Source organism: Balaenoptera borealis (assembly GCF_965194805.1).
Source record: "Balaenoptera borealis genome assembly, chromosome: 12".
NCBI lineage: Eukaryota > Metazoa > Chordata > Mammalia > Artiodactyla > Balaenopteridae > Balaenoptera > Balaenoptera borealis.
This window is the reverse complement of record NC_138869.1, coordinates 64,154,087-64,182,080: the sequence shown is the minus strand read 5'-3', so window position 1 is coordinate 64,182,080 and position 27,994 is coordinate 64,154,087. Positions and strand designations below refer to the sequence as shown.

The window sequence follows — 27,994 nt, the reverse complement described above, 5'->3', positions numbered from 1 at the left end:
ACTACTGAGCCTGCGCTCTAGAGCTCATGAGCCAAAACTACTGAGCCCAAGTACCACAACTACTGAAGCCTGCGCGCCTAGAGCTCATGCTCTGCAGCAAGAGAAGCCACCAATGAGAAGCCCACGAACCGCAATGAACCCCTGCTCACTGCAACTAGAGAAAAAAGCCCGCACGCAGCAACAAAGACCCAAGACAGACAAAAATAAAAAAAAAACAAAAAACAAACTTTAATTCAATGGAATGGAAAATCTGTTTTTTGAATTATTTTAATCACAGGAAAACTTTCAAGAAATGTATCATCTTTTGTAGAAATCAGTACATAAACTATAATTTGATTGTATCTAAAAAGATACAAATGGATGATATTTGAGTTTAATATATATGTTCATATGTTTGTAGGAAAAGCTTAGTTTCAGAATCACTAACATGTAATAGATTTTCTAGACATACACTCATTTGAAGGATTCACTTGTAATCTAAAATAATATGTAATTGAAGGAGTTAAGTAATTTTAGAAACAATAATTTGAGTAATCTTTGTTAAAAGTGACATTATTCAGCCTTGATGAAGCAAAGTAGATAATGACTCAAAGTAGAGCCATATTTAGGATAAAACATTTTTCAGGAGAATTGTTTATAAACTAAGGTAAATATTTTCGAAGATTCTTATACTGTCAAAGTGACAAAGAGAGCTGGAGCCCCTTACACAAGACATCTGGTTAGAGACACATGTGTCAGGGGCCTATTCTGAGGGTGGCTGTGCTGACAGAGGGCTGCGGCAGAGCCAGACCAGCAGGGAGACCCTGGCCTTTTGGGGCTTGTATCTAACTAACATATCTGATCATAAAACCCAAGATTCTTCAATCTGTGTGAAAAGCTCATAGCAGGAGAGGCAGGAAGTGTACTTGAGCCTTTTATAGGGACAGAACCACATGAACCTCTGTGTGTGTGTGTTTGTGTGTGTCTGTGTATGTCTGTGTGTGTGTTTGTGTGTCTGTGTGTGTGTTTGTGTGTGTGTGTGTCTATGTGTGTCCGTGTGCGTGTGTGTCTGTGTATGTCTGTGTGTTTGTGCGTAAGTGTGTTTTTGTGTGTATTTGGGTATGTCTGTATGCGTTTATGTGTCTTTGTGTGTTTACATGTGTGTGTGAGTGAGTGTGAGTGTGTGTCTGTATGTGTTTGTGTGTATGTGTATGTGTCTGTGTGTATCTGTGTCTGTGTCTGTGTGTTTGTGTGCCTGTGTGTGTGTGTGTAGAGGAGGGTGTCTCAGATTGGGGGTGGTTACAACACAAGGCCCCTGTCATTGCGTGTCCTGGGTGAGCAGCTGTAGCTCAGGGAACAGGAAGTGGGGAGTCTTCCCCAGTGCTCTCAGGCAGCAGCCAGTCCAGAGGTTGAAGGAGCCCTGACTCCCTGGGGAGGTAAATGGTTTGTGCTTGTGGTTGAGGCCAATGATGTCACAGTTTGCTTAGGTCAGACCATTTGAGTTAAAGACAACTGATTGGACTGGAAATGGATAGTTGGTCATTTGCAAAACATTTTACTTTTAGTACTTAACTTAGAAATTTATTTTAAATTTAATCAGTATGATTTTTCCAAGCTTATGTATATAAATGGCATAATCACAGCCAAAATTACTTCAGATTTGTGAAAATAACTTTGACTTAGTTAAATAGGGGAAAAAGAATATGCAATAATGTATGTTGTTAGAGTTCTTTAAAAGAAATCTCACAAACTATCCATAATAAAATATTTTCTAGAATTTGGGCATTAAGCCATTTATCTGAAATCTTCCTTCATAAATTATGTTTTGGCCTAAAGAACGAAATGATTTATCTCAACTTAAAGCCAAATAATTGAACCATATTTGACTTAAACCAACTATATATTGTTCCTATTACCTAGGAATTGAGAGTGATTAAAATATTTGAATCAGAAAAGTGTAGTGTTTTGCATATTAATTTGATGAATGGCAGCCAAGTACTTGTTTCTCTTTCTTTTTCCCTTTTTCTTTTTTTCCCTTCCTTGGTTCTTTGTTAATTGGCCAAGTCATGCCTTCCTCATAGATCTAGAGAGTTGTTTGTCTTTGAACAAGAACATACAGAAAAGACATCAGGCATTTCCTTTCTTAGATTTTACAATACAGAGTCCCAATATTTTCAGAGTCAATTTTAAGGTTTATGGCTCTGAAAATTACAAGTTAAAAAGCACATTAGCCGAGCTTCCCTGGTGGTGCAGTGGTTGAGAATCTGCCTGCCAATGCAGGGGACGCGGGTTCGAGCCCTGGTCTGGGAGAATCCCACATGCCGCGGAGCAACTAGGCCCGTGAGCCACAACTACTGAGCCTGCGCGTCTGGAGCTTGTGCTCCGCAACAAGAGAGGCCGCGATAGTGAGCGGCCCGTGCACTGCGATGAAGAGTGGCTCCTGCTTGCCGCAACTAGAGAAAGCCCTTGCACAGAAACGAAGACCCAACACAGCCAAAAATAAATAAATAAATAAATAAAAAATAAAAATAAAGGAATTCCTTCCAAAAAAAAGCACATTAGCCATTATTTCTGCAATGCACCAGAAATTATGAACCAGTTCAAAACAGATTGTTGATGTTCTAATGTCACCATAAGTGCAACAGACGTCTTTTGCAATGGAGATTTTTGTTTATGACTATATCCTTGCCCTATATCCCTTTTCTGCAATATCATTGCTTTTTCCTTTTTAAGAACTTATTTAAAATAATTCCCAAGGATATAATGTTGTCTGCTCCTCAGAGCAGGTTAACAAAAATGGAAATTTTATTTTCTATGTCTGAGCATTGCCCATAGCAATTTAGGAGCAAGTTCAGTATCTGGGTCTCCCCATTACAAAAAATAGACATTTAATTATTATTTATCCTCAAAGATACTTAATTATCAGTAGGAAAGATATGATGTATTTAGCGATCTTCAGAGCAAAGCAATGTGAACATAACATCACTTTAACAACATGCAGGTGTAAACACTAAGAAATTACCTTTAGTGTGAGGTTTGTCTCTCCACTCTCTCTTCTGACTTTGCTCAGCATGCATGGGTAACCTAGATACAGATGCGGAGATGCACATCCATTTGAGGGAGGGAAAATTAATTTTGTCTTTTGTTTTGTGTTCTGCATAAAAGGAATTGCAGATACTTTGTAGATGAAAGGTTTTATTCATCCAAGATTCCTTTGAACTCATATCATTTTTTGGCCAAAATTATTTAGAAGGTTGTGTATGGGGGAAAAAAACCCAGTCACACTGTAACTGGAAGGTATCATTGTCAATAGCACTTAAAGGACAGTAAAATGGATAAGATGTAAGTCTGAAAGTGGAAATAAAGTGCTTGCTTTGAATGAATAGTTATCACTGGCTTAATTGTGTATTTCATTACATGCGGTGATGGGTTTTTGGTTCATTATCATGTCTGTGAGTTCTCTTATTTGAGTCTTCACACAAATGAAAAACTTCTGAGTAAATGAATGTGTCTTTTAAAGGAGAATTTATGTTGGACTTTGAACACCATAAGCAATTGTTTAGCTCATAAATATATGAAAATACAGGTATTGTAATAATGCTTTTTCCTCTTGTTTTTGATCTCCCACTTGCTTTCATATTTTAGCCCTTCAGAGCGAAGACTCCGGTGATTACTTCTACTTGCCAAAGTCTCCCGTCATTCTGTTCTATCTTCTTCTGTTGTCTGGAAGTTATTTAACTCCAGTTTTCACAGTCAATTATTAATGAATGTTTCATTTTATCTGTAGTATTACTTTGCCAACAAAACTGCTGTGAAGTTAATTATCTGGCAGTTTTTTAAAGGATAAAATTGAAAGAAATGGCTTTTGAGGTTAAATTGTCCTGCAGACCCGCTTTTGTCATTACAGGATAACAACAGATCCCTTTGATGACTAAGCCAAGCAGGTCAGCTGCTCCTTATTGTTCAAATGGTTGATAAACTATTCACAAAACCAAAGTCTGGTGGGTCTGGAACTCAGGGCTTTGCAATTTGGATGGGCATTTGATTCTGTCCTTTGTAGATTGTTCGTGTTCTTTGAACCTGGTTGAAAAGAAATGTTTATATTTTGACCTGCTGAACTCCTCACATTTAAAAGAGAATAAGTGGCTTCCACAAATCAAGGCACCCCAGCTACCAGAGGGTACCTGGTGAACAATGGCTGAGAGACCCTGGCCACAGGTATATCACAGGCTGCATTGTTATTGCAGCTGAGTGGTGAAGAATGATGTTCAGGAAGGTTACTGTGCTTATAGGCTAAGGTCTCATATAAAAATTCTCCTCCATGAAAATACTGAGGCAATAGCTTTAAGGTGTTTAATTAGGAGCTTTCCATGGGATGTTGGGGAGAGTACAACGCCATCTCCATCACAGGGTGGCCAGGTTTAGTGACTAGAAATACATGATGCCCAATTAAACGTGAATTTCAGAACCCAAGTATGTGTCATGTGCTTTGTATCTTCTCTGGAAATCCTACATTGGGTTCTCTTTATTTAAAATCTCACATAGAAGTTACACCTGTCACAGATAGTAAGGGGATAATTCATGAACACGAATGAAAGTCAAATTGATATTATTATGTTATTCTGCCAGCATTCTGTTAACAAGGCTGTCACCCCAGAATCATGCCCCCACCCCTCCCTCAAATGGAAACCAATTACTCTTATCTACATTCCAGGAGGAAGTTGCAAAGAGAAAAACAAGAAGTGGTTAGAACCAATGAGGCCCAAGATGGTGGAAGAGTTGACTTCCAGTGGACCTGGGGCCTCATTACATGCTCATTGTAATACATTAGCTAAATAACACACTTACTAGTACCAGACAGTTGACGATTGCCATGACAATGACCAGAAAACCTCACACAAGGACTGGAAAGGAGAGTTCCCTCCATTCCTGGTCCAAACCTCACTCTTATTCTCAGATAGCTCATGAGTATCCCTCCCACTCTTTCCAATTCCCTCCCTTTTACATCCACCTGCCTATATATTTGGTGTCTCCACCCAAATTGGGTTGAGAAGTTGATTTGTGAACTAGGTTCCCACTTCTCCATTCTTTGGCCATTGAATGAAGCTTGTGCTGTTCCAGTCTCAGCATCCAAGCAGAAAAAGAAGCTCCCTGGCTGAGACAAAGCGTCTTGGCCTGGGCTAGGACCCTGGTGTGGGTCCAGGCAACCAGTTTGGTAACGATTCCATTTAATTTAGTTTGGGGAAGTTTTGAGAGTTTTTCTAAATATTTCAAACCTGAGTGCCTACCAATTAGATTCTTACCTGGAAAACTAATAAAACTCACTGAGGTGTGATCAAGACAAACTTTACATTTCCCTTCAGCCTGACTAAACTTCAGAGAGTCTTCTTTGTGACTCCATGATTCTGATACTCACCCAAGTTTGAGGACCACTTTAGATTTAGCAATATTCTACAAAATACCACGGCTTCTTGAAATCTATTTGTAGTTAAAATACAATCTGTAGTGCTCTGAGATATGTCATTCCCTTTCTCCAACGGCATCTTTTTAAATGCAAAGAAAAAAAAATTGGTCATTGCTTACTTTGTTCTTTTCTCCAGCTCAATCTAGTCATGATTCTCAGTCTTTTAACCAACTTTACCTGGTTCCTGAGGAACATGGCCTGTGTCCCTTAGTGAGCAGTCACTCTGAGGAGGCAGAAATTGGGGTGGAGATGAGGAGGGTGTGGAAGGTGTTAAAGCCCCTTGGTGGTCCTGCTTCCTCCAGCCCACTCCCTCACAGAGAAAAGCCTGCTCACATCATTCTTGGGTGGTCCCTTGGTTTGTCTGTGTGGGTTGCTAAGCAAGGAGATAACATCCTACTCACCTTTCTTTTATTTTTTAAAAATATTGTATTTATTTATTTATTTATTTATTATTTTTAAAAAATTCTTTTTTGGCTGCGTCAGGTCTTCATTGTGACATGCAGGATCTTTTTGTTGTGGCGTGTGGGCTCTTCATTGCAGTGCATGGTCTTCTCTCTAGTTGTGGCATGCAGGCTCCAGAGCAGGTGGGCTCTGTAGCTGTGGCATGTGGGCTCCAGAGCGCATGGGCTCTGTAGTTTGAGGTACACTGGCTCTCGCATTGAGGCGCATGGGTTAAGCTGCCCAGCGGCCTGTGGGATCTTAGTTCCCTGACCAGGGATCGAACCCGTGTCCCCTGCACTGGAAGGCAGACTCTTTACCACTGGACCACCAGGGAAGTCCCTCATCTTTCTTTTTTTCCCAGCACAATGTCTGGCAATAAATAAAAGCTTAATAAAATATTCTTTTCTTTCTCTAGCCTTTTGCAGGATTTTCCCCACCTTCTCAGTATGTAACCTAACCAATCTTTCTTTTATGCCTGGCATGATATAAAATTAATTTAACTTTGCATGTGAAATTTTTCTGCAGACTTGGTTTATTGATGGGGCAAAGAGAGTATTCCAAATTAGAATAGGAAGTAGATTAGTAACTTTGTCTTTTCTTTTTCTAGCAAAATAATTGCCAATTCTAAATGACTTAATGTATTTAAAAATATCATTCATCAAATCTAATTATTTCCAGTCAAGGAAACAAACTCAGTATACCACAACTACCCCAGGTTATACAGCCAAGTGGTGCTAAAGTTAGGACACATAGTCTGCCTCCTGATCATTCAGTCCTAATCTATCTGTTCATTGAACAGTTACTTAGAGCCTACTATGTGCTGTGTACAATACTGTGTACTAGAAATACCAAACCAAATATTATGTGGTTTCTATACATTATAGTTTAGATGGGGAGACATAAGAAAACAAACCAATGCAATAGTATTTGATAAATACTTTGACAAGATAAGAGCAAATGTTTCTACTCCACTTCTAATTACTGGTCTTTCTCAGAGACTTTATATTAATATTTTGCTTTTAAAAAACAAATGTTAATATTCATAATTATCAAAATTTGGAAGAAATTCAACCATGATGTCCTTCAGTAGGTGAATGAATAAACAAACTGTGGTATATCCCAAAAATGGAATATTATTCAGTGCTCAAAAGAAATGATTATTGAGCCATTAAAAGACAAGGAGGAAACTTAAGTATATATGACTAAGTGAAAGAAGCTAATCTGGAAAGGCTACACATTATATGATTCCAACTATATGACACTGGAAAAAGCAAAACTATGGAAACAGTAAAAAGATCCATGGTTGCTAGGAGTTGGATGGCAAGGGATGAATAGGTGTGGAGCACAGAGGATTTTTAGGCCAGTGAAAATATTCTGTATAATACTATAATGATGTACAAATGTCACTAAATTTTGTCCAAACCCATAGAATGTACAACCCTAATGTAAACTATGGACTCTAGGTGATAATGAAGCATCCATGTAAGTTTATCAGTTGTAAAATTTGTACTATCTGGTGGGGGATGCTGATAATGGGGGGTGGTATTCATTCGTGAGGACAGAGGTTTATGGGAAATCTGTGTACCTTCCTCTCAACTTTGTTGTGAACCTAAATTTGCTCTAAAAAATAAGTCTATTAAAAAAACAAATCTTAAGCAAGATTTTTGCTTTTGGTTAACTTTTACTCCAAATCACTATTTTAAAAGGGCTTCATTGTTCCTGAGTATGAGCTCCTGGCAAGTTGTGTCTGGCCTCTTGGCAGCTCATGCTTTCTGCTGCTGTTGTTTGTACAGATCCACCTGGTCCAATGTAGGTGGCCTGAAGTTTGAAAACCAGCAGTGTCCCTTGGCATGGTACAGTGGGACCATAGAAATGACCATGCAAGCTGAACTACTTACAAAGCAACCATGTTAGATCACATGGATTCTAACATTCTGGATAAAGACTACTGAATGGATTTGGAGTAAGATGGGAAAATGGGGAAGTAAAAGGGAAAGAATATTCACAAATTATCCTACATCCACTGTACTAGAGGAGGGTTTCTCAAAATCCATACTAATGACATTTTGGTTGGATAATTCTTAGGAGCTGTCCTGTGCATTGCAGCATCCCTAGCCTTTACCCACTACATGCTAGTGGAATTCTCCAATTTGAGAAAAAAAATGTCCCCTGGTGAGGAAAAATCACCCCATATTGACAACCACTGTGTTAGAAGAAATATTTAGATGAGCCTCACAGAGCTGAAATCGTAAAGAATCATTATATTTAGAAGCATCATTTAGGTCTTATTAAAATATTCTATATATTAAGGGCTATACTTTTTACATGAGTAAGAAATAGTTGAGCTTTTCATACAAGAAAAAAAAGCAAGTGTATTGACAATTTTAAAGAATATCATCTGCTCATTGAACCATTCAGAAGGGTACATATGTGTTCATCTAGTCACTAGGAAATTTATAAATATGTTATGTGACAACAATTTTTCTCTCAACACCAATTTGCCATTTTACCTTCATCTGGGTCTATACATCACCTTCCACCTCCATCCCCAAGTTTCAGGTTTCTAGAGATTGACTTGATTAAAACCGATGTGTGTGTGTGTGTGTATGTGTGTATGTGTAAGTATTTTGATTAATAAATCTTTTAAAAGCAAGGTTCTTTATAGCAAAGTCTATGTTTAAAAATAGCAACAACAAATCTTCATAAATCTTTCAAATAGAGTTATAGGCATCTTGACACAGCTTCTTTTTCTCTAGAGAGATTCCAGGTAACAAGCAGTTTTTTTTAGATAGTGTTATGAATCCTGCAAAGACTGTTTCTTACTCTCCATTAATCCATTTCCTGAATCACTTCCTGCTTTAATAGAGACTTTTCTTCCTTTTAGGTGTGTAACACATTAGGCTTCCTTGTGGCATACTTTCCCCTACACCCCATTCTATACCAGTAGGTAAGATTCTCATACCTGTCATAGATGTTAGTTTCCTGCCAGACTTTGAGTCAACTTCAGTAAACCAAGCACATGCACATTCATTTTAATTATCAAAAGAAAGACCTCTCCCTGCACCCTGATTTTAGGCATCATCAAGTATATCTGGAGAAGGAGGAGAGAAGTGTTCCCTGCAACCAAATGTTGGTGGTTTCTTTTGAGCACTTGTTTTACAATTCAGTACAGAAGTCTGATTCTGAGATAAGAAATTAAAGCCACATGAATTCTTCATGACACTTTTTCGCAAGGAAGGTAGTCAAAGGAAGAGAACAACTCTACCTCCCGGCTTCTCTGTGATTCCCTCCATGGGCAGCAAGGGGTGGTAACATGGTGTGTGTGTGGGGGATATGTCCAGCTTTCTCTGGTAGTTTTGGGCCAGTGTGTTCCAAGGTAAATCCCTGTGGTCATGTCCGGGAACTAGATGGGCTGTAAGGATGGAGGGCATGCAGTGGCGAGTGTTGAGGTGATAAGAGAGCCTTTCGGAAAGTTTTGGGGAAGTGGAGGGTTGGAAGTGAAGCTAAATCCAGCCTCTGTACCTCGACACTGAATTAAATCTTGGAGACAGAGTTTTGAGTGAAGTAGAAAAGAATAGCTTTATTGCTTTGCCAGGCAAAGGGGGCCACAGCACACTAATGCCCTCAAAAACTGTGTGTCCCGACCTGGAGGGGTAGTGAGGAGTTTTATAGAAATAATTCAAAGAGGAGGGTGGGCATGGTCAGCTTGTGGACACTCTTCTGATTGGTTGGTGATGAGGTAATTGGGAGTCAGCACCATCAACCTCTGGTTCCAATCAGTCTTCGGTCTATGAACTTGCGGGCGGCATGCAGTTAACTTCTCCCACCTGGTGGGGGCTTCAGTATCTGCAAAACAGCTCAAAGATATTGTTTTCTGTATCCCTTGAGGGGGAACCAGGGCCCTGCCCCAAGGCTGCACTATTGTTTCTTGACTGCTCCTCCTTTATCTCTTCATCCTCTCCCTTCCCTGATTAGCATCTGTTTGAACCTGTTCTTTAGACCTCAGGAAAGGTCAAGGAGGCTGAATGAAGTTTATCTCCCATAATCAAGAAATGGGGGACACAGAAAGGCTTTTGTGCCCAGGAGTCCCACAGGGTCCTGCTCGGTATCAGATGCTCAGGGTGGGAAAAAGGAGAGTTTAGGAAACAAATCCTGTCCATTGAAAGAGTATGGATTGGGCCAGTGATGGTGCAGTTGTTAAAGATTATTGGATGTACATTAGGAAAGTAAGTCAGCCTCTGGCCTTCTTTTTGGGAGACTGAGTAGAGACTGGTATACTTTCAATTAACTTTTGTTTGTTGGTCATACCTTAACAGGTTTTTCCACATGGAATGGGAATAATTATTTGTGTTCTAGAAGTTATTGGCAATAGAGGAGGCTTTGCCTACTTATCACTCTGCCCCGGGGCAATCCCACAATTGTCCTCTCTCTTTCTGTTGCAGGAAGGGTGACCCCTTCCAGGGCCCGAGAGTGGGCTCCTGTTTAACACTCGGAAATGAATTGTCCGAGGAGACACATGTGCTGACAAAGCAAAAGACTTTATAGGGAAGGAGTGCCTGGGCGGAGAGCAGCGGGGTAAGGGAAACCAGGAGGACTGCTCTGCCATGTGGCTCGCAGTCTCGGTTTTTGTGGTAATGGGGTTAGTTTCCGGGTTGTCTCTGGCCAATTATTCTGACTCAAGGTCCTTCCTGGTGACACACGCGTCACTCAGCCAAGATGGATTCCAACGGGAAGGATTCTGGGAGGTTGGTTGGACATATGGACTGGCATCTCCGTTCTCCTTTTGACCTTTCCGGAATTCTTCCAGTTGGTAGTAGCTTGTTAGTTCCGCATTCCTTCCCAGGACTTCCTGTTTAAGATAACTCATGCAAGTGGTTACTATGGTGTCTGGCCAGGGCAGGCAGTTTCAGTCAGTGGTTCCCCTAACATTTCCTGGGATGGGATAGGTGAGACATTTCTGTCACTTTCCCCAAACATTTTCACTTTTTCTTTTGGCTCAGGATTTTCAGGAGAATCTGTATTTTTAAAGTACATTTAAAATTTCTTTAATTTTTCATTTTTTCTTAACCACAAACTTCATTATCTTATCTGATGTCTATTCCAGTGCCTTAAAGAGTGTATCAACTTCTACTTCTAATAACTCCCTAATAAACTGACATTGAAATTCTTTTTATTTTTAGATACAGCATTTTAGTCAGTTTTGATGAGTGCATGACTGCAAGCTCCATTTCCCTTTGGTTCTAGAATTTTGGACTTGAGGAGTCCTATCATTTTTTTCCAGTTCCTTGAAACTCATCTCAAATGAAATAGGCCCACAGTCTGCTTTTGTTATATGATGAATATCTTGAATCTTATTAACATTTCTTTAAAAATAACCTCTATTTTTTCCCAGAAGAATATTTTGTTAATTTACAGATGCTTTCTTTTCTAACGATTTGCATTTGGAAGATTATTATCAAACTTTTGTAGCAAACATATATTTAGGTTCTTGAATGGACCCAGTTAATGAATTGGGTCCATATTTAAATTTATTGAAATTGAGTCCATTAATCCAAACGAGAAAAACTGACTACCTTTAATTTTAGAATTGTACGTAAATTTAGAATTGTGTGTTGAAGAACACACACTCAAGAGAAACTTTTCTTACTCCTGGTAAATTTAAATATATAAATACATATGTACATGGACATACGTACCTATGCATGTATATATGCCTATAAAAAGAAAACTATCGACAGTTACAGAAAGATAGACAAGATGAAAAGGCAGAGGGCTATGTACCAGATGAAGGAACAAGAAAAAACCCCAGAAAAACAACTAAATGAAGTGGAGATAGGCAACCTTCCAGAAAAAGAATTCAGAATAATGATAGTGAAGATGATCCAGGACCTCGGAATAAGAATGGAGGCAAAGATTGAGAAGAAGCAAGAAATGATTAACAAAGACCTAGAAGAATTAAAGAACAAACAAACAGAGATGAACAATACAATAACTGAAATGAAAACTACACTAGAAGGAATCAATAGCAGAATAACTGAGGCAGAAGAACGGATAAGTGACCTGGAAGACAGAATGGTGGAATTCACTGCTGCGGAACAGAATAAAGAAAAAAGAATGAAAAGAAATGAAGACAGCCTGAGAGACCTCTGGGACAACATTAAATGCAACAACATTCGCATTATAGGGGTCCCAGAAGGAGAAGAGAGAGAGAAAGGACCAGAGAAAATATTTGAAGAGATTATAGTCGAAAACTTCCCTAACATGGGAAAGGAAATAACCACCCAAGTCCAGGAAGTGCAGAGAGTCCCATACAGGATAAACCCAAGGAGAAACATGCCGAGACACATAGTAATCAAAGTGGCAAAAATTAAGGACAAAGAAAAATTATTGAAAGCAGCAAGGGAAAAACGACAAATAACATACAAGGGAACTCCCATAAGGTTAACAGCTGATTTCTCAGCAGAAACTCTACAAGCCAGAAGGGAGTGGCATGATATATTTAAAGTGATGAAAGGGAAGAACCTACAACCAAGATTACTCTACCCGGCAAGGATCTCATTTAGATTTGATGGAGAAATCAAAAGCTTTACAGACAAGCAAAAGCCACGAGAATTCAGCACCACCAAACAAGCTCTACAACAAATGCTAAAGGAACTTCTCTAAGTGGGAAACACAAGAGAAGAAAAGGACCTACAAAAACAAACCCAAAACAATTAAGAAAATGGTCATAGGAACATACATATCGATAATTACCTTAAACGTGAATGGATTAAATGCCCCAACCAAAAGACATAGACTGGCTGAATGGATACAAAAACAAGACCCATATATATGCTGTCTACAAGAGACCCACTTTAGACCTAGGGACACATACAGACTGAAAGTGAAAGGATGGAAAAAGACATTCCATGCAAATGGAAATCAAAAGAAAGCTGGAGTAGCTATACTCATATCAGATAAAATAGACTTTAAAATAAAGAATGTTACAAGAGACAAGGAAGGACACTACATAATGATTAAGGGTTCAATCCAAGAAGAAGATATAACAATTATAAATATATATGCACCCAACATAGGAGCACCTCAATACATAAGGCAACTGCTAACAGCTATAAAAGAGGAGATCGACAGTAACACAATAATAGTGGGGGACTTTAACACCTCACTTACACCAATGGACAGATCATCCAAAATGAAAATGAATAAGGAAACAGAAGCTTTAAATGACACAATAGACCAGTTAGATTTAATTGATATATATAGGACATTCCATCCAAAAACAGCAGATTACACGTTCTTCTCAAGTGCGTACGGAACATTCTCCAGGATAGATCACATCTTGGGTCACAAATCAAGCCTCAGTAAATTTAAGAAAATTGAAATCATATCAAGCATCTTTTCGGACCACAACGCTATGAGATTAGAAATGAATTACAGGGAAAAAAACGTAAAACAGACAAACACATGGAGGCTAAACAATACGTTACTAAATAACCAAGAGATTACTGAAGAAATCAGAGAGGAAATCAAAAAATACCTAGAGACAAATGACAATGAAAACACGACGACCCAAAACCTATGGGATGCAGCAAAAGCAGTTCTAAGAGGGAAGTTTATAGCTATACAAGCCTATCTCAAGAAACAAGAAAAATCTCAAGTAAACAATCTAACCTTACAACTAAAGAAACTAGAGAAAGAAGAACAAACAAAACCCAAAGTTAGCAGAAGGAAAGAAATCATAAAGATCAGAGCAGAAATAAATGAAATAGAAACAAAGAAAACAATAGCAAAGATCAATAAAACTAAAAGTTGGTTCTTTGAGAAGATAAACAAAATTGATAAGCCATTAGCCAGACTCATCAAGAAAAAGAGGGGGAGGACTCAAATCAATAAAATCAGAAATGAAAAAGGAGAAGTTACAACAGACACTGCAGAAATACAAAGCATCCTAAGAGACTACTACAAGCAACTTTATGCCAATAAAATGGACAACCTGGAAGAAATGGACACATTTTTAGAAAGGTATAACCTTCCAAGACTGAACCAGGAAGAAACAGAAAATATGAACAGACCAATCACAAGTAATGAAATTGAAACTGTGATTAAAAATCTTCCAACAAACAAAAGTCCAGGACCAGATGGCTTCACAGGTGAATTCTATCAAATATTTAGAGAAGAGCTAACACCTATCCTTCTCAAACTCTTCCAAAAAATTGCAGAGGAAGGAACACTCCCAATCTCATTCTATGAGGCCACCATCACCCTGATACCAAAACCAGACAAAGTCACTACAAAAAAAGAAAATTACAGACCAATATCACTGATGAATATAGATGCAAAAATCCTCAACAAAATACTAGCAAACAGAATCCAACAACACGTTAAAAGGATCATACACCACGATCAAGTGGGATTTATCCCAGGGATGCAAGGATTCTTCAATATATGCAAATCAATCAATGTGATACACCATATTAACAAATTGAAGAATAAAAACCATATGATCATCTCAATAGATGCAGAAAAAGCTTTTGACAAAATTCAACACCCATTTATGATAAAAACTCTCCAGAAAGTGGGCATAGAGGGAACCTACCTCAACATAATAAAGGCCATATATATATTAAAAAAAAAAAAAAAAAGAAAGCTATCAAAATTTTTTGAGTTTGTATTTTAGGCTTTTATTTGATTGTTTCTATACATGCATATATGTATACTTACACTGCAACTTACTTCAATAATTTTGTAATTTGCCTCATAGTAAAATACCTCTTTCTATTTTAAACAAATTACCTTGGTCTTTTAAAAAAGCATGTAAGGGAAATATTGTCTTTTTGTATTTTATCCCCAAAACACATTTAAAAGACGATTCACACACAAAGGAGCAAGAATTTACTCAGAAAGCAGATCCAAAGAAAAGAGGATTTATATGAGACCAACTAATCAAGCAGAAGGTGAATTCCAAATTCAGGGAATTTTTTAAAAAAGGTTATTAAAATATGGCAGCTCATCATTTGCAGACCATGTTTTTGAAATAGCCAGTGGCCCTCCTTCAGGTGACTTCAGACAGGGGTTCATTTTCTTTAAGTTAATAGGATTGGATAAATAGAGAAAGAGACATTTCTGGCTAATATTTAATCCCTTGATGCTGGCATGCACCAGTGTGTTATGTAACTATGCTTCTACTTATGGTTCGAGTATTTGTCTTGTTACATTTAAATTATGAAAATAATTTCAGTCCATGACAATTTAAAGTGGATTTTAGCTGAGCTACAATTGGAAATAAGCATCTTTCTGTTTGCTGAACCCGTGTGCTGTGACCCATAAGGACATCTATTAGCATACATTGATATGCTTAACAGATTTTGCTTTATGCTAAAGCAGAAAGAATTTTTTAAATTGCAGGAACACCTGGGGGTGGGGTAGGGAAATAGGACTAATGGTAGGAACAGGATGGCTACAACCCGTTTGGACTTTTGAGCCCTGATAGACCTGATGGAACTGCTTTCCGGAGAAGTGTGAAGGGAGCTAGGATGCTCCAAGGACATTGATGACGCTGCAAAGAGGGCTTCTTTCAGCCTCAGACAGCAATGGGCATGGCTCTGTCTCCTTGGAGACTGGCTACTTTGGGGACACAGGGAGGTGGCACCTTGACCTGGGCACAGATATTTCCCAGGGCACATGAAGCAATGACTAGAGGCCTCCTAGAAAGAACAGTCCAGAGCAGACAACACAGCAGAATCAGTTTTTCCCTTTCAGGAATCCCGGAAATACCTGGGTAGGGGACCCTCCTGGGGACTGGAGTCCTTCTTCCGTGGGCCAGTAGGGACAGTGACCCAGTGAGTTTTGCATGTCTACTGCTCATGCAGTTTCTTCTTTCTTCACAGGCTGGTGAGGTCTGGAAACATCCACATCATCTTTATCTATGGAGTTTTGAAATCACCATGATTACCCTCTTTAAAAGAAGGTTGCATCTAATTACAAACAAACAAATTAAAAAAAATACCCAACTGATATTCACAAATATAATTTTGTTTCCACAGTCTGGGTTCATTATAAAACTTCTGAATTGTCTTTGTGCATATTAATGAGTTTAATATTTAGACGAGGAATGAGTAGTTTAGAGGCAATTAGTCAACATGATTAAAACACAACCTGTTTCTACATTTATTGAGAAACATTGCATTTTTGTGCATTGTTTCTATGTTTATTGAGAAACATTGCATTTCAGTTTCAGAATTTAAGATTACATACTCAATTATCAGATAACTTATTTTGATAGTAAAATTAGAAATACAATTCTATTTTTATTACTCGGTGTTAGAACACAGCATTGAACTAGAACACGTTTTACTTCGGTGCGCTATGCTGAGGATTGGAGGTGGGTTAGCAGGACAATGACTAGGTTTCAGCATGTCCTGTGCTATGTTATTTCACTTTAGAACTAAAAAAAAACCTCAGACTGGGGAACACTATGACTGTTCTATGAGATATCGTGATTCAATATTAATATATTCAATTTAGAGGTCATTCTTTTGTTCTATTTTGTAGTAATTTGGGGTTGTGTAGCTGAGAAAAATGTCCATTCTTGTCCAAAAATGTATTTTGAAGAGCTATTTATTTCATTTGCATCCTTTCATTACTAACAAAGCAACAGTATGTTTTCCACTCATTGACTGAAAGATAATGAACAAGTCATTTATTTTCTTTAGTCTCAGTTTTGTCATCTGTAAAGACTAGATGAAAGAAGCCCTGAAGTTGGTTGTTAAGAACTTAGAGGCCGTGGCCCCCCGCATCTGCTGCTGGGCATTTTCCTTCCTTCTTGTGACACAGTTCTTATGAACAGCAAAGTCTTGGCTTTAAATTCTGATCTATGGACTCTTTTCTACACAGTGTCACAGGCTTATAATTATATTGTTTTCATATCTTAATTATTTAAAAAAAATTTTATTTTATTGAAGTATAGTTGATTTACAATGTTGTGTTCACTTCTGCTGTACAGCAAAGTGATTCAGTTGTACATATATGTATATACATTCTTTTTTATATTCTCTTCCATTTATCACAGGTTACTGAATATAGTTTCCTGCGTTATACAGTAGAACCTTGTTGTTTATCCATCCTATATATAATAGTTTGTATCTGCTAATCCCAAACTCCCAATCCATCTCACCTCCTCCCACCTCCCCCTTGGCAACCACAAATCTGTTCTCTATGTCTGTGAGTCTGTTTCTGTTTCATAGATAAGTTCATTTGTGCCATATTTTAGATTCCACATATAAGTGATATCTTATGATATTTGTCTTTCTCTTTCTGACTTACTTCACTTAGTATGATAATCTCTAGGTGCATCCATGGTGCTGCAAATTACATTGTTTCATTCTTTTTTATAGCTGAATACTATTCCACTGTATATATGTACCACATGTTCTTTATCCATTCATCTGGTGATGGACATTTAGGTTGTTTCCATGTCTTGGCTATCCTAAATAGTGCTGCAATGAACATTGGGGTGCATGTATCTTTTTGAATTATAGTTTTCTTTGGATATATGCCCAGGAGTGGGATTGCTGAATCATATGGTAACTCTATTTTTAGTTTTTTGAGGAACCTCCATACTGTTTTCCATGGTGGCTGCATCAATTTACATTCCCATCAACAGTGTAGGAGCTTTCCTTTTCTCTGCACCCTCTCCAGCATTTGTTATTTGTAGACTTTTTAATGATGGGCATTCTGACTGGTGTGAGGGGATAAACTCCTTGTAGTTTTGTTTTGCATTTCTCTAATAATTAGCAATGTTGAACATCTTTTCATGTGCTTCTTGGCCATCTGTATGTCTTCTTTGGAGAAATGTCTATTTAGGTCTTCTGACCATTTTTTGATTGGGTTTTTTGTTTTTTGATATTGAGTTGTATGAGCAGTTTGTATATTTTGGAAATTAATCCCTTGTCAGTCACATTATTTGCAAATATTTTCTCCCAGTTTGTAGGTTGTCTTTTCATTTTGTTTATGGTTTAGGATTATTTTCTTAAAAATTACATCATTCCCCTCATCAACAAAAGAAGTTTTCAGCAGGTTGATAAATATTTAAATTATATCATGTCCTAATTTCTTTCCTAAGTTTGATGGCTCTTTATAACAAGAGCACTTTCCCCATCCCCCAGTGGCCCTCTTGTGTATATTCTTGTCACTCCAGGAAGGAGGATTTCTGTTGTGGTTTGCTCCAGCCTCTCTGCCTTTGTGTGCACTGTTTCCCTCATCAGGCATGCTTCTTCCCTACCCAGGCTCAGGGACAAGCCAAGATTTTCTTTACCCTTGAGGCTTCCCATCTAAGTTACATGAAAACTTGCCCCAAAATTATGCCTCTAGTACTCCTTTACCAGTGATTTTTTGTGCATACAACAACTAATTGACCCTGACTTTTTTATATTATGGTAAAATACACATAACAAAATTTACCATTTACCATTTTGAGTGTAAAATTCAGTGGCATTAAGTGCATTCACATTGTTAGGCAACCGTCACCACTATCCATCTCCAGAAGGTTTTCAACATCCACAACTGAAACTCTGTACCCATTTAACAATAACTTGCTATTCCTCCTTTCCTCAGCCCCTGGTGATCATTTTACTTTCTTTCTCTGTGAATTTGGCTAAGTTAGATACCTCTTATAAGTGGAATCATGCAATCCTTGTACTTTTGTGACTGGCTTATTTCTCTTAGCATCATGTCCTCAAGGCTCATCCATGTTGTAGCATGTATCAGAATTTCACTCCTTTTTAAGGTTGAATAATATTCCATTGTGTGCATAGACCACATTTTGTTTGTCCATTCATCTGTTGATGGACTATTGGGTTGTTTACACATTTTGACTATTGTGAACAATGCAGTTATAAACATTTGTGTTCAAATAACCGTTTGAGTCTCTGCTTTCAATTCTTTTGTGCATCTACCCCGAAGTGGAATTGTGGATCATTCTATGCTTAATTTGTTGAGGAACTGTCATTCTGTCTTCCACAGCAGTTGCCTTGCTTTATATCCCCACCAGCAATATACACGGGTTCCAAATTCTTCATGTCACTTCTTCATAACACTTGTTATTCTCTGACTTTTGGGTAATAGCCATCCTAATGGGTATGAAGTGGTACCACATTGTGGTTTTGACTTGCATTTCCCTAATGAGAGTGACGGTGAGTATCTTTTACAGTGCTTATTGGACATTTTTATATCTTCTGTGGAGAAATGGCTATTCAAGTCTTTTGCCTGTTTTTGAATTGGATATATTTGCTGATGTTGTTGGAGAGAACCGTTTAAACAGTATATACTCAAAAAGTTTTTGAAGACTTAAGTCATCACAGGAAACGAATTGTGTGTACAATGCACTGGGAACCCCTGAGGAGGATGGGACTTTCCGGTGGTCTCATATGCCTTGCTTATTAAGTATGCTGTTTATACATTTTCCATCAATTTGTTTGTGTATAACAACTCTTCCTTCAGTGTCAGCATGCTTGTGGATAAGAATTTTTCTTTCTAACTTGATGCCTTAATAGGATTTTTTCTTGAAAACCAGAAGATCTAATTTGTCAGAGTTATACATAAATGTAGACTCCATAAACTCTTGTGAAGAGCTAAGGGACTCACCTATGGGTGAAGAGAAGATTTATTGAATGGAGTTCACAGTGCCAAACATATTGCTTGCTTTTTTTCTTACTGATGGAACTCGCTAAGATTTCTTGGTGGTCTTTTTCTGTAGAAGTGAGGTGTAGCAGCCATATTTGGTTGTTTACCAACCCTCTATTTATTACTATACTTATCATGTTGTGTATTATTTGGGTGTCTAATGAATATAGAATATATTTTAGTTGCTTTGTGATGGATTCATTCAAGCTGTATCATAGGGCAGTCTTTATGGCTATTTTAATCAAATTTTTCATTGATTAATTCATTCTAAAATTGTGGCCATTATCAAGGAGAGATCTTGAAATTTATTTTGATGCTCTAAAATATATCAACTATATCAATAGGTTTTGCTGTGTTACAAATAACCCCAGATCTTGGTTTAAAAAAATCGCCAGCTCATCCATTTGCAATTCTGGGGGTTAACAGTTTGGACTGGGGTCAACTGGCTAGTTCTTTGGATGGTCTGGTCTGAGTTTACTCCTGTGGCTCTGGTTAACTGGCAGGTCAGCTGGGATCTGATTGGTTCCAGATGGTGTTCCTCACAAGGCTGGGTGGCCAAAGTGACTGGGCCATAGACCTCTATGTGCTAGCAGGCCAGCCCAGACTTTTCACAGGGCTCCAAAAGCAGCAGGAAAGGGCACACTCCCATATGCGGGTATTCTTGATGTTTCTGCTTGTCCAATGTTTGCTAAGTTTCTCTGACCAAAGAAGTCACATGGCAAAGCCCAGATTCAGGAGAAAGAGGAATAGATTCCATCTCTATATGGAAGAAGCTACAAATCACTGTGATTATATTTTTTTTGTTTGCTTTAAATCTACCGTAACATCAGTATCAACTCATGGCCTTGATTTTGTTGATGTAGTATAAGTCCCATGTAAAAACAGTGTTTCCAGAATATAACATTAACCTATTCTATATAGATTGAACCAATAAATATAGGATTCTGAAATGGTCTGAGGCTTGGATATTTTCTTGGTTTGAATTTATAGTTTAAAATATTTTTCAACAGGTGTTTTTAAAAAATCAATTGTTTGCTTTTTATCAGTTTCCAAGGTAAGAAAATTACTAAAATACCAAAAATCTCTGCGCATTAATCATATAAGACAAATAAATGCCAAAAATTTTAACATCAAATCACTCCCCAAAGGAACTTTGTCTTTTTAAATTTTAACTTCTATAGAAGAGCAAAAAGGGGAAAAAGGGAGTTTAAAAAAAAGCAAACATAGAGTAAAATTGTAGTCATAAATCTATTGAAGTTACCTAAGTTATTTGGAAGCTAATTATGAGTGTGTGCAAAGTAAATGATGTAAGAACTGAATTAATGCAGACTAGCTACCTCCCACAAGCTAATGAGGCATGCTTTATACCAATAGTGGCACAAATTGAAAAATTAAACTCCTGTGGAGAGAAAAAAGGAGCAGCCCAAGTTAAGGATAACATGCAAGGCCAAAAGAGTTCCCAAAGGCATTCTCTGGAATTAACAGTCCTTGCTGACTTTTCTATGATACAGAATATAGTCCTTGGAATTCCCTCATCTTTTCTTTTTACTTCACCTTCCCGCAAAAAGAATTTGTAGACGTGGTAGCTTGTTTAGCCCCACAGAGTCAATAAACGGTAAACGTGTTCATGTTCAAATGTATTTCTATTTCTCAGGTGTTGGCACTTAACTACAGTGCAATGGTGGTCTTTCTTCTGCCTCTTCTTGGCATGACCACATAGGTGATTTTCAACCAGATTCTTTTTATGTGTCTTTCCTTCATTAAACTCATATATATATATATATATATATATATATATATATATATATATACACACATGCATATATAGTAGTCTTCACAAGTATTATTACCTGTATACAGGAAATATACAGTTATTCAGGTGAATGCTTCATTTTAAAGAATGTAACAAGATCAGTATTTAACTTTTTTCAGCTCCAAAAAAATAGATTATGCGTTAGACTTAAAATTACAGTGAAATATATCTTAATCCTCCTTTGTGGCTAACAAAGGTTTATATATGTAAAACTATTTACATATTTAATATGCGCTAAATTAAGGATATTAAAGATAGGTTTTACTTTTAATTTTTAGAATGATAACACTGTTGATGTCTGTTGTACAGTTATTAATTCTTCAGAAGTTCTCTGAGATGTCAATTATAATATTTTATCACAGTTAAAGTATTTAATTAGACTTTGCTGTAACACCTGCTCTATGATTCACTATTACTGTAAACTCTAATTAAATATTTTAACTCTGTGATGAAACAAATTTATATGTTTTTATATTACATATAATTTGAGTTATATACAGATTCTAAAGGAATTTATATGTCATATATGTATGTATATAGATTTTAGAATGTTTTACTTCCATGTTTCAAGATCCCCAATCTTACAGTCTTGCAGGTACTACATTCAATATATTTCCCTTTCACTGTACATCTCAAATCATAATTTTTTTAGGAATCCACTAAGGTACATAAAATAAATATTATTTTTCTTCATTAAAAATACTTTTATTGAGAATGTATATAGGCATGCACTATTTTGAAAATACTTTAATTTTAACCTTAAAAAATGTCATTAATATATGTAATTCAAGTAGTAACACACACATACATACGATATTTCTTAAGTGTTGACAATTATGAACTTAGAGAAATGAGAGTAAAGCGATTTGATCAAGTCTTAGAAAACTTTGGAAGCTGGTAAAGATGGTATAGGAGGAGTTGAAATGTCTTATTTGTTTAGGTTTTGCCTTCTTAATAGCAAACAAGATCAACTATTGATGATTTAAAGCAACAAAGCTTATTGTATGAGTAATGAATAGAATTAATAAGAATAACTTATGTGAAAGGTTAATTATTAACTATTCAAAAATCTCATTCTTTTTCAAGGAAAGTAGAATTTAAAATTAATTTTTTCCTTTACCTATGGAGGAAAATGTTTTAATCATTTAGATTGTTTCTTTTCCATGCTTTAAAAAGTACAAATGATTCAAAACTTTTCTGATTGTCAAAGTAAGACATATTAATATAGAAAATCATAAGTAGCAAATAAACATGATCTATAATATCATCACCTAGGAAATACCAGTTCGTTTTTGGGCATATTTCCTTCTTACTTTTCCTATGTGTATGTATGATATTTAAATATAATTTTATACTTTATACTGGGTTGGCCAAAACGTTCATTTGTTTTTGCAAGATGGCTCTAGTAGCACTTAGTTGTCTTTAACTTCATTCAAAACAATTTTGTTAGATTGTATGTGACAGCTGTCACATAAGTGTGCATTTAAAAAAAAGACATCAAAATTGGTGAATTTTTGTGAAGCCATTTTAATATTGAAGATGGAAGAAAAAAGCAACATTTTCAGCATATTATGCTTTATTATTTCAAGAAAGGTAAAAACGGAACCGAAATGCAAAAAAAGATTGTACAGTGTATGAAGAAGGTGCTGTGACTGATTGAACGTGTCAAAAGTGGTTTGCAAAGTTTTGTGCTGGAGATTTCTCACTGGACGATGCTCCACGGTCGGGTAGGACAGTTGAAGTTGATAGCAGTCAAATCGAGACATTAATTGAGAAAAATCAACGATATACCATGTGGAAGATAGCCAACATACTCAAAATATCCAAATCAAGTGTTGAAAATCATTTGAACCAGCCTGGTTATGTTAGTCACTTTGATGTTTGGGTTCCAAGCATTTCGCTTAACATTGGGTTAAGCGAAAAAAACCTCCTTAACCATATTTCTGCATGAGATTCTCTACTTAAAAGTAAAAAAAGTTCCGTTTTTAAAACAAATTGTGATGGGCAATGAAAAGTGGATACTGTACAATAATGTGGAGAGAAAGAGATCGTGGGGCAGGCGAAATGAACCACCACCAACCACACCAAAGTCCGGTCTTCATCCAAAGAAGGTGACGTTGTGTATATGGTGGGATTGGAAGGGAGTCCTCTAATACGAGCTCCTTGGGGAAAACCAAACAATTAGTTCCAACAAGTACTGCTCCCAATTATACCAACTGAAAGCAGCACTTGACGAAAAACATCCAGAATTAGTCAACAGAAAATGCTTACTCTTCCATCAGGATAATGCAAGACCTCATGTTTATTTGATGACCAGGCCAAAACGGTTACAGCTTGGTTAGGAAGTTCCAATTCATCCGCCGTATTCCCCAGACATTGCACCTTCAGATTTCCATTTATTTAGATCTTTACAAAATTCTCTTAATGGAAAAAATTTCAATTCTCTGGGAGACTGTAAAAGGCACCTGGAACAGTTCTTTGCTCAAAAAGATAAAAAGTTTTGGGAAGATGGAATTATGAAGTTGCCTGAAAAATGGCAGCAGGTAGTGGAACAAAAGGGTGAACACGTTGTTCAATAAAATTCTTAGTGAAAATGAAAAATGTGCCTTTTATTTTTACTTAAAAACCGAGGTCACTTTTTGGCAAACCCAATACAACATATCCTCCATATACATAGATATATATGTATCCTGCTTTTGCACTTAAAGTCATCATGAGCAGTTTTCTATGACATGAAATATTTTTCAGATATGCATTAAGTATACTCCAAAACCATTATATTAATGGTGTCTAATATTCCGTTCTATGGATTTACTATAGTTTTTAAAAATCACTGTTCTACTGTCTATATTTCAAATGAGTATATAAGTAATAGCTAAATATTGAATGTACCAGTATTAGACAATAAAATTAGGGATCTGATATTTTCTCCTTCCTCCCTTCCTCCTTCACTCGCTGTCTCTCTCTCTCTCCGTCTCTCTTTCTCTCTCTTTCTTTCTTCTACAACAAGTTCCATTCCAATAGAAATACTCTGGCCGTATTTGTCTATCTGTTTTTTTTCATGCCTTCCAAGTACTTATCACCTCTTTTACCATTTAATCCTGTACATCGTGTTCTGCTACAACCTGGTAATTATGTTTTTAGGAAAGTTATGAACTACAGTTTCTGATTTCCAATAACAAAGGTATAGCTATAGCTGTGCCTATTTACCACCTAAATGCCACTCAGTCAAATGAGTATTTGATTCCATCCACCTCTTGTTATCATAAACATAGTACTTCTTAATCATTCTTTTCTCCTTATCCCCTGTGTTTAAGAGAAACAAAGCACCAAGCCACTCAAACCGAGGGTTTAGGCTTTTAGTGTTTGACACCAGTTCTGAATCTTGCTTATCTATAACACCTGGTAGAAAACAGGTTATTTCCCCTAACCAGTGGTTCACCAAAATCTTTACAGTGAGCTGTGGACACTCCTGACTCAGAAGAAATGTGGATGCATTGTGCTTCTAAATCATCTACATCCTGCTAGTTACCATGAACATAGTTTATCTTTGGGGAGTTTTGGGACTCTTCTGTCAAAGCTGAACTGTTCATGATTTCATTAAATAGCAAGAAAGGAAGATGTGACCTGCTTCTTGAGGGCAATCCATAGCTACACCCCATCCACCACAGGTGGGCAGTGTGTGGTAAGTTATGGTTATACATGATGTGTAGTTATTACCTTCTAGTGTTCATCCACAGACAACTGGCATGATTGTGACTGATTCATCAAGAACTTTTTATAAACCAGAAACTCCTCTAAGCAATTTATTTGTACTAACAACACTAAATGAGGAAACTGAGGTACAAGTAACTTAAATGATTAAACCAGGGACACATGGCTAGTAAATGATGTCATCTGATTCCAGAGCCCACATGTTAACTACTAACCGTACTCCATCTCTACATGTAAAATAGTCTGACTCATTTGGGAGAGACGGTTTTATTAAATACAGAAGAGAAACATTAATAGATTGAACCTAATTCAACCATGGAAATAAAATACTTTCTGGAATAATTGAACATTATTCTTAAAATGCAAAGATACCAGGTTAGATCTTATCTTATCTACCCAATAGTTGTGTGGACTTGTTTAAGACACTTCAAATAAACATTTCAACTAATGCTTTAAGAGTTGTACATAGTTAATTGCATGATAATCCATAGAGAAATATTTAGATTTTATTACCATTTGTAAAACAGGGCACTGCACTATAAATTGGAAGCCAAGTCTGACTCTTATCTTGCACTAGTTGGTTATGATTGGATAAATCACTTAAAATTCTGTCTTATTTTCCTATTTATAAAATAACAATTTTTAACCTTATCCTTTGAAATTATCACAGAAATTTGGAAAAGAAAAATGAGAAAGTAAATGAAAGTACCTTGAAAAGTGCTATAAATTCAAACTGGTGGCATTGCTGCAAATATAACTCCAAAATATTAAGTTCTATGTCATATTTAGGTCCTTTTAAAGGTGTCTTTTGTGTTCAGTGGGTGTTGGTGTTGAGAAAAGTCAGTGGTTATTGAAATCATACACTTCCTCTTTTGGGTGGGAGCCTTTATGAGATGTCCTTGGTGTTTCCTTCCTTTATGACTTTTTATTAAATTTTCTGAGGCTTCCAAGTATGAGAGAGACAACCATAACAATGTTTTAAGATATTTCACATAATATATAATGTAGATTACATGTACACATACACACACATAGATATATTTTTTTGCCTTTAGAATCATAGTGATTATTAGAACTGGAGGTATTTTGGGAAGTTGATTTCTTTCAGGCCCCATGTTTGTGACTGACAATAATACAACTCCTTGTCTTTTAACCACTGTTCCCAAGTTGGGAGCAGAACCAAGTCTCCTGAAACAGAGTCCAGGGCATTTCCCACCACTCCTATCAACATTCCCATACACCAATTTTCTTTATTTAATCTTATCTTTCCTTTTCATGTCTTCCCATTTAATTCATTCCTCCTTTTTTTCATTTTCAAATTTCCCCTCTGCCTTATTCTCATCACTTCCAGGTCAGAATTTAAAAATTAGAATCCAAATTGATCAAATAAAATGAAGCAATTCCCATCCCATTCATATTTTGGGTAAAAAGATACTTTAAATTCTACTGTATTCACTTAAATATGTAGCATCTGTGAGGAGCTCAGACTGAGTTTAAGTCCTTAGGATTATCTATGACCCTGAGCTTTCCCCACATGACTGCACATGAATGCAGATTTTATTAAGAAGTTTGTATAGCATGTGGACTCCACATGCCAACTCCCAAGGAGGCAAGCTGCTCGTGGACATGGATTTCCCAGGGAGTCATGGTGCTCACAAAACCCATTTGCTTTGCCCATGACCATGAACAGTGAGCCTCTTCCTTGAGTCCACACTCCCAACTCTGGCTGAGAGCTTCCTCCTTTGTTGAACCCCACATTGCTCTTGACTTTCTTTGAACCCACCAGGATGACGAGATTTGATATCCTCTAACATCTAAACCACTGATGGAGGTAATAAATACCCTATATTTTTCTTAAATTTTTTGTTGTTGTTGTTTGCTTCATTGCTGTATTTGTGCTGTGAAGACACAGGGGAGAAGTGGAGACACAGGGAGACATAGCTGGCTGTCTTCCCAGCACACTTGTTTCTGCTTATAAAAATACCAAGTATTTAATACAAGAACAGCAGAAATAATATAATAAATTTAAAAAATTATGACAATCCTTAAACGCCCTTCAAACTTTAAAATGTTGACATTCTGCTGTCAACTTCAGGTCTTAATTATAATGTAATGAAATAATACACATACAAAAGACACATGTTTTGTATCCCCCTCAGATCTTACTCTCCCCTTCTGAGAAACAAAATCATCTTGAATGTGATGTGGTATTCCCCCTTACATTGTTTTATATTGTATATATGTTCACAAACATATGTAAGACAAAGACATTAACCATAATACCTATCAGTTAAGGAATAGAGAAATAAAACATGATGGAATTTGTACAGTGGAATACAAATTTTAAAGGAAGTTTATATAGCAGTCATATGAGGACAGAGACTACACCTTCTATGGATTATTTTCCTTACATCCTTTGAAAAAATAATAGGTATAATGGCTTATTATATAAGCAGTAGTTGATTTTAATCAATAGTTTATTTCTTATAATTTCACTTTGAAGGAAAAGGTATGATTAAGGAATTGGATGGGTGAATATAGACTCATTTATGAAATTACATGTTAGTACTATAGGCAATTCTTGAAACTCTAATAAGGAAAGTATGGGACCAATAAAACGAAATAAAAAATTAACCCAGTGAGTCATTTATTGAGCTTATGCCTCTGGTGAGCCTTTTTAGGGCAGCCAGTCCAGGCCTTCCTGAATCACCCACCATGTGACTCCATTATCAGTGACTAAATATTAAGTAGGATGGACCAAGGTTTTTACCTGACAAAATAATTCTCCTGTTAGGTTTGCATTTAGGTTCATCGACAGGCCTGGCTTCCATGATGGACACTGACAGGAAGTCTACTTTTGAATAAGAAGGCTTACTTTTCTTCTCAAGAAGAAAACTTTGCTT

The 27,994-nt window shown here is 36.8% G+C and overlaps 1 long non-coding RNA gene across 1 annotated transcript in view; it reads right to left on the bottom strand.

The window, feature by feature from the left end:
• LOC309608005 overlaps window positions 1-17,186 on the bottom strand; it is a 702,496-nt gene extending 685,310 nt beyond the window's left edge. The window contains exon 1 of the long non-coding RNA XR_014232610.1: window positions 17,068-17,186. This is a non-coding gene — a long non-coding RNA (uncharacterized lncRNA). The remainder of the gene's footprint in view (window positions 1-17,067) is intronic.
• Window positions 17,187-27,994: the final 10,808 nt, after the last annotated feature.